The following is an 8,681-nucleotide window of genomic DNA, read 5'->3' as shown; positions in this document are numbered from 1 at the left end:
CGGAGCGCGGCGTTCTCTTCAACCAGCGGAGCAGCAGGCGTGCCGGGTGTCGGACCCCCACCAATCTGATATTGATGACCTATCCTGAGGACAGGTCATCATTATTAAAATCCAGGAAATTCCCCTTTTAATGGAAATGAAAAAAAGTCTGACAGAGATAAACCAGATGGTCAAAAGTTCACTGTAGTCTGTGCCTGTTTTCAGGAGTAAAGTAGCTGCTCCCAACTGTCTATTTATTTATTTATTTATTTATTTTTAATCAATTTTTTTATTTACTTATTTATTTTTAAACCAATTGATTTTGCTGTTTAGGAGGCATTTCATTTGCACCTTGTTCGTCTAATTCTTTTGACACTAATGTTGGAGTTATAGTGATGGAGCTTCGCACACTTAAGCTAGCTGGTGCCAGCAAGGACTTGGTGGTCGTAATTGGAGAAGAGAAGATTGCGGCACACAGCGTCTAATTATGCAATTTTATACCATTTATTAGTTTGACATTATCATATATAAATCATGATCCAGTTACATCCTGCAATATCATAGCCACTTCTGATAATTGCGCTGACCAGACGTTTCGGTCCTAAATGGTGGTCCAGTGTACCGCCACATACCCCAACCACCGGAGCCAGATAACCAAGACCGCTGAAGAAGGTCCATTTAGGACCGAAACGTCCGATCAGCAGAATTATCAAAAGTGGCTATGATATTGCAGGATGTAACTGGATCATGATTTTTATGTGGGTGAGAGGCAACATATGCATGTGACCCGATTCCCCAATAAGAGTCTGGTCCAAACTTCCAGGAGCACAGCTCCTATGGTGTCCAGCGGCATACAGTAGCCCTGTGACAATGCACTAGTGATTGCGAGCGTCAGTGCTGTCTTTAGATGTTGCTGCCAGGTCTTTAGAGGGCTTGTGGTGCCCTGGAGCAAGGATACTTTGCAGTATGGACGCTTTTGGACATTTGCCTGCCATTGCTACCACACAAAGCCATCAACTCTCTACTTTATTGCACTGAGATGTATGCTGTTGTGTGCACTTACACCTATTTATATTCTTGAACAGCAAGGAGGATCCCCATCGCCTCCATTCTACGACACCGCTATGTGCAGCCGCACTGAGAGTAGTATCTGGAGAGAGGACATGGCCGCTGTATGACAAGATGGCCGCTGACTGCCTACTGCCTACAGGTAAGTGGCATCTCCTACGTGGCATCTAAACCCTGAGGCTGCATGGGGGATGATGACCTAAAAGGCCGAATTGCAGCATCCCCTGAGCAGTTGACTCTGTGGGAGATGTCATGACAAATCCTCCTGAAGCGAAACATGGCTGACCTCTGCTGCCTCGGGGCGGAGGCTCCTGGCCTCCTGTGGATACGTCCTCTGCAGCCACATCCATATCTGTGAGCGATACAACCACCGCTTATATCCGCATGACGCCATGTATCTGCATAGGGTGTATCTATAGGGTGACGTGTAGATCTGTCCTGTATGTGGCTATCGGTTAGAGGCTCCCTCTTAATCGGGGTCACACTTGGGCTGCCAGCTCATGTAGATCTTCCTTCCATCCCTTGTCTTTTCCGGCCCAGGACACATCTGGGAGATGTCGGCAGGTGTAGAACCTCTTTCTGAACTCTGCCTCTGTATCGGAGTGTCCCTGTCTCTATAGAACGCCATTGTCCTGTCCTCCTTTCAGCAGGTTTCTATGGACTGATCACTTCCGAGCAGTGAAACTTGGAGTTTCCCATCTGCAAGTTCTGGATCTGCAGAACCAGAGCCACAAAAATGCACCTCGGTGATCTCTTTACATGTCGCGTTGTGTCCTTAAGGATATGATGTAAACTCTGCAGAACTGCATGTGAAAAGTGCAGTACCTCAGAATAGAGATGGCCTTGCGGTTCACCCGGCGGTCGTTTCACGGCGAACTTTGTGTGTTCGCGATTCGCCGAACATGCAAACATATGGAGAAATTCGAGCCCGCCATATTCTTTTACATTGTGAAAAACTTTGACCCATGACACATCCATCAGGTGGTACAGGAAAGCCAATTGAGACATTTCAGCACATAGACATACCCCCCTACCTTATAAATAAACCTGATCTGGCCGCCATTTTACATTCAGTGTTTTGCCAGTGTAGGGAGAGGTTGCTGTGTGGAGCAGGGACAGGCTGTTAGGGACACAAAACGCTAGCTAATAGGGCCACAAAAGTGACCTTTTTAGGACTGGTATACAGGGAGTGCAGAATTATTAGGCAAGTTGTATTTTTGAGGATTAATTTTATTATTGAACAACAACCATGTTCTCAATGAACCCAAAAAACTCATTAATATCAAAGCTGAATATTTTGGGAAGTAGTTTTTAGTTTGTTTTTAGTTTTAGCTATTTTAGGGGGATATCTGTGTGTGCAGGTGACTATTACTGTGCATAATTATTAGGCAACTTAACAAAAAACAAATATATACCCATTTCAATTATTTATTTTTACCAGTGAAACCAATATAACATCTCAACATTCACAAATATACATTTCTGACATTCAAAAACAAAACAAAAACAAATCAGTGACCAATATAGCCACCTTTCTTTGCAAGGACACTCAAAAGCCTGCCATCCATGGATTCTGTCAGTGTTTTGATCTGTTCACCATCAACATTGCGTGCAGCAGCAACCACAGCCTCCCAGACACTGTTCAGAGAGGTGTACTGTTTTCCCTCCTTGTAAATCTCACATTTGATGATGGACCACAGGTTCTCAATGGGGTTCATGGAGGCCATGTCATTAGATTTTCTTCTTTTATACCCTTTCTTGCCAGCCACGCTGTGGAGTACTTGGACGCGTGTGATGGAGCATTGTCCTGCATGAAAATAATGTTTTAATTGAAGGATGCAGACTTCTTCCTGTACCACTGCTTAAAGAAGGTGTCTTCCAGAAACTGGCAGTAGGACTGGGAGTTGAGCTTGACTCCATCCTCAACCCGAAAAGGCCCCACAAGCTCATCTTTGATGATACCAGCCCAAACCAGTACTCCACCTCCACCTTGCTGGCGTCTGAGTCGGACTGGAGCTCTCTGCCCTTTACCAATCCAGCCACGGGCCCATCCATCTGGCCCATCAAGACTCACTCTCATTTCATCAGTCCATAAAACCTTTGAAAAATCAGTTTTGAGATATTTCTTGGCCCAGTCTTGACGTTTCAGCTTGTGTGTCTTGTTCAGTGGTGGTCGTCTTTCAGCCTTTCTTACCTTGGCCATGTCTCTGAGTATTGCACACCTTGTGCTTTTGGGCACTCCAGTGATGTTGCAGCTATGAAATATGGCCAAACTGGTGGCAAGTGGCATCTTGGCAGCTGCACGCTTGAATTTTCTCAGTTCATGGGCAGTTATTTTGCGCCTTGGTTTTTTCACATGCTTCTTGCGACCCTGTTGACTATTTTGAATGAAACGCTTGATTGTTCGATGATCACGCTTCAGAAGCTTTGCAATTTTAAGAGTGCTGCATCCCTCTGCAAAATATATCACTATTTTTGCCTTTTCTGAGCCTGTCAAGTCCTTCTTTTGACCCATTTTGCCAAAGGAAAGGAAGTTGCCTAATAATTATGCACACCTGATATAGGGTGTTGATGTCATTAGACCACACCCCTTCTCATTACAGAGATGCACATCACCTAATATGCTTAATTGGTAGTAGGCTTTCGAGCCTATACAGCTTGGAGTAAGACAACATGCATAAAGAGGATGATGTGGTCAAATTACTCATTTGCCTAATAATTCTGCACTCCCTGTAGGTGTGCTATTGATAGGTGTGATATACTTATAATATACTTTTATAATATGTCAAAAACACATAGATCTATATAGTGATCACCTGTGTGGGGGCAAATTATTTAATAGTGGCAAACTACTACATGGGGAACAGTGTGGGGTAAATTACTATATGGGGACAGTGGGGGGGAATTACTACATGGGACATTGCGGGGGAAATTACTATATGGGGCAGTGTGGGGGAAATTACTATATGGGGGCAGTGTGGGGGAAATTACTATATGGAGCCGTGTGGGGGAAATTACTATATGGAGCAGTGTGTGGGAAATTACTATATGGGGCAGTGGGGGGGGGGGGGGGAATTACTACATGGGGAACAGTGTGGGGGAAATTACTATATGGGGGCAGTGGGTGGGGAATTACTACATGGGACATTGTGGGGGAAATTACTATATGGAGCAGTGTGGGTGAAATTACTATATGGAGCAGTGTGGGGGAAATTACTATATGGGAGCAGTGTGGGGGACTTTACTATATGGAGCAGTGTGGGGAAAATTACTATATGGGGCAGTGGGGGAAAATACTATATGGAGCAATGTGGGGGAAAGTACTATATAGAGCAGTGTGGGGGAAATTACTATATGGGGTAGTGTGGGGGAAATTACTATATGGAGCCGTGTGGGGGGAAATTACTATATGGAGCAGTGTGGGGGAAATTACTATATGGAGCAGTGTGGGGGAAATTACTATATGGAGCAGTGTGGGGGAAATTACTATATGGAGCAGTGTGGGGGAAATTACTATATGGGGGCAGTGGGGGGGAATTACTACATGGGACATTGTGGGGGAAATTACTATATGGGGCAGTGTGGGGGAAATTACTATATGGGGGCAGTGGGGGGCAATTACAACATGGGACATTGTGGGGGAAATTACTACATGGGACATTGTGGGGGAAATTACTACATGGGACATTGTGGGGGAAATTACTACATGGGACATTGTGGGGGAAATTACTATATGGAGCAGTGTGGGGGAAATTACTATATGGGGCAGTGTGGGGGAAATTACTATATGGTGCAGTGTAAGGGAAATTACTATATGGGGCAGTGTGGGGGAAATTACTATATGGAGCAGTGTGGGGGAAATTACTATATGGAGCAGTGTGGGGGAAATTACTATATGGAGCAGTGTGGGGGAAAATACTATATGGAGCAGTGTGGGGGAAATTACTATATGGGAGCAGTGTGTGGGAAATTACTATATGGGGCACTGGGGGGGAATTACTATATGGGGCACTGGGGGCGAAATTACTACATTCAGTGCAGAATTATTAGGCAAGTTGTATTTTTGAGGATTAATTTTATTATTGAACAACAACCATGTTCTCAATGAACCCAAAAAACTCATTAATATCAAAGCTGAATATTTTTGGAAGTAGTTTTTAGTTTGTTTTTAGTTTTAGCTATTTTAGGGGGATATCTGTGTGTGCAGGTGACTATTAATGTGCATAATTATTAGGCAACTTAACAAAAAACAAATATATACCATTTCAATTATTTATTTTTACCAGTGAAACCAATATAACATCTCAACATTCACAAATATACATTTCTGACATTCAAAAACAAAACAAAAACAAATCAGTGACCAATATAGCCACCTTTCTTTGCAAGGACACTCAAAAGCCTGCCATCCATGGATTCTGTCAGTGTTTTGATCTGTTCACCATCAACATTGCGTGCAGCAGCAACCACAGCCTCCCAGACACTGTTCAGAGAGGTGTACTGTTTTCCCTCCTTGTAAATCTCACATTTGATGATGGACCACAGGTTCTCAATGGGGTTCAGATCAGGTGAACAAGGAGGCCATGTCATTAGTTTTTCTTCTTTTATACCCTTTCTTGCCAGCCACGCTGTGGAGTACTTGGACGCGTGTGATGGAGCATTGTCCTGCATGAAAATAATGTTTTTCTTGAAGGATGCAGACTTCTTCCTGTACCACTGCTTGAAGAAGGTGTCTTCCAGAAACTGGCAGTAGGACTGGGAGTTGAGCTTGACTCCATCCTCAACCCGAAAAGGCCCCACAAGCTCATCTTTGATGATACCAGCCCAAACCAGTACTCCACCTCCACCTTGCTGGCGTCTGAGTCGGACTGGAGCTCTCTGCCCTTTACCAATCCAGCCACGGGCCCATCCATCTGGCCCATCAAGACTCACTCTCATTTCATCAGTCCATAAAACCTTAGAAAAATCGGTCTTGAGATATTTCTTGGCCCAGTCTTGACGTTTCAGCTTGTGTGTCTTGTTCAGTGGTGGTCGTCTTTCAGCCTTTCTTACCTTGGCCATGTCTCTGAGTATTGCACACCTTGTGCTTTTGGGCACTCCAGTGATGTTGCAGCTCTGAAATATGGCCAAACTGGTGGCAAGTGGCATCTTGGCAGCTGCACGCTTGACTTTTCTTAGTTCATGGGCAGTTATTTTGCGCCTTGGTTTTTCCACACGCTTCTTGCGACCCTGTTGACTATTTTGAATGAAACGCTTGATTGTTCGATGATCACGCTTCAGAAGCTTTGCAATTTTAAGAGTGCTGCATCCCTCTGCAAGATATCTCACTATTTTTGCCTTTTCTGAGCCTGTCAAGTCCTTCTTTTGACCCATTTTGCCAAAGGAAAGGAAGTTGCCTAATAATTATGCACACCTGATATAGGGTGGTGATGTCATTAGACCACACCCCTTCTCATTACAGAGATGCACATCACCTAATATGCTTAATTGGTAGTAGGCTTTCGAGCCTATACAGCTTGGAGTAAGACAACATGCATAAAGAGGATGATGTGCTCAAAATACTCATTTGCCTAATAATTCTGCACTCCCTGTATATGGAGCAGTGTGGGGGGAAATACTATATGGAGCAATGTGGGGGAAATTACTATATGGAGCAGTGTGGGGGACATTACTATATGGAGCAGTGTGGGGGACATTACTATATGGAGCAGTGTGGGGGAAATGACTATATGGAGCAGTGTGGGGGAAATTACTATATGGAGCAGTGTGGGGGAAATTACTATATGGAGCAGTGTGGGGGAAATTACTATATGGAGCAGTGTGGGGGAAATTACTATATGGAGCAGTGTGGGGGAAATTACTATATGGAGCAGTGTGGGGGAAAATACTATATGGAGCAGTGTGGGGGAAATTACTATATGGAGCAGTGTGGGGGAAAATACTATATGGAGCAGTGTGGGGGAAAATACTATATGGAGCAGTGTGGGGGAAAATACTATATGGAGCAGTGTGGGGGAAATTACTATATGGAGCAGTGTGGGGGAAATTACTATATGGGACAGTGTGGGGGAAATTACTATATGGAGCAGTGTGGGGGAAATTACTATATGGAGCAGTGTGGGGGAAATTACCATATGGAGCAGTGTGGGGGAAATTACTATATGGAGCAGTGTGGGGGAAATTACTATATGGAGCAGTGTGGGGGAAATTACTATATGGAGCAGTGTGGGGGAAATTACTATATGGGGCAGTGTGAGGGAAATTACTATATGGAGCAGTGTGGGGGAAATTACTATATGGGGCAGTGTGGGGGAAATTATTGTGTGGGAGTATTTTGGGGGCGTTTGCTATTAGGTGACATTATTTTTGGGGACACTACAGGCATTATTATCTGGAGCACAATATTATTACTAGGGGCACTCTAGGGGACAATATAATTGCTGTAGACACTATAGGGACCTTTGGGGTAATTTATCAAACTGTTGTAAAGTAGAACCTGGTTAGTTACCCATAGCAACAGATTCCACCTTTCATTTTTGACAGCTCCTTCGGAAAATGAAAGGTGGAATCTGATTGATTGCTATGTGCCCTTAAGCCAGTTCTACTTTACACCAGTTTGATATATGACCCCAATTATGAGAAAGCTAACGTGTCTGTGTAATATACTCTGTAGAGACGAGATGTGGCTGTAGAATTTGTCATGGCGTTCTGGGTCAAACGGAGGAGAAGAGGAAAGAGAAGGTCTACATGACAGGAGATGTCACTGGATGTAACAGGTATGTAATGTTGTATTCTCCTCCAAAACGTTTTTTATTATAATCATACGTATTTTAAATTTGGCAACTAAAAGTTTATTTTGTCACCTGCAGTCCTATGTAACAGCCCAGATAACATTGATAACTTTCTGTGTGTAGATAATGTAGTAGATGATCAATGCAGTCCTATGTAACACCCCACAAAACACTGTGCTATGTGGAGTGTTACATAGGACTGCAGGTAACATCTATAACATCTGTACTCAGAGAGTTATGAGATGGTGTGTGTCTGACTCCTGACACCCCTGTCAATCAGCTGTTTGATGAGACCGCAATGTCCCGGTGAGCGCCGCAGCCTCTTTGCTCCTTACCAAGCATAGTGCTGTTTATTTGATAGCACTGTGCTTGGTACTGCAGCTCAGACCCAATAACTCAGATGGGACAGAGCTGCACCAGGACCATGTGAACGATGAATGTGATGTCATATGGCCTAGGAAGAGACTGTGGTGCTCACAAAGCATTGCAGCCTCTTCATACAGAAAAAAAACTAAAACTAATATACTAAAATGGAGGGGGGGGGGGGGAGTCCGGTAGACAGCCCCGGGCCTATCATACACTTAATCCGCCACTGCCCAGATCCCTGGGACACAATAGATCATATAGTCTGACCAATAAAAGGGGGATCACTGGGCAGAATCCAACTTCTGCCCAGTGACCCTGACAAAAGCGGGAAAAATCTTCCCTCCAAAACCTAGGCTAAAATAAGCCTTCACATCACTGGGCAGAAAACCTCTCATCTCTAGCCCAGTGATGAACCTTTATCATTAACCGGCAATGCCAGTATTGCTATGTGTACCCCTCCTAAATGTCTGGGGTTCT

The 8,681-nt window shown here is 44.2% G+C and overlaps 1 non-coding gene across 1 annotated transcript; it reads left to right on the top strand.

Annotated features, from left to right (window-relative positions):
* Positions 1–1,229: 1,229 nt before the first annotated feature.
* LOC122929868 lies at positions 1,230–1,339 on the top strand. Its single transcript, XR_006388082.1, has one exon. It is a non-coding gene; the product is annotated as a small nucleolar RNA SNORD89 (small nucleolar RNA).
* The last annotated feature ends 7,342 nt before the right edge of the window (positions 1,340–8,681 follow it).

The sequence above is a fragment of the Bufo gargarizans genome, chromosome 2 (assembly GCF_014858855.1).
Source record: "Bufo gargarizans isolate SCDJY-AF-19 chromosome 2, ASM1485885v1, whole genome shotgun sequence".
NCBI lineage: Eukaryota > Metazoa > Chordata > Amphibia > Anura > Bufonidae > Bufo > Bufo gargarizans.
The sequence above is the reverse complement of the archived record's forward strand: the minus strand, read 5'-3'. Positions and strand labels throughout refer to the sequence as shown.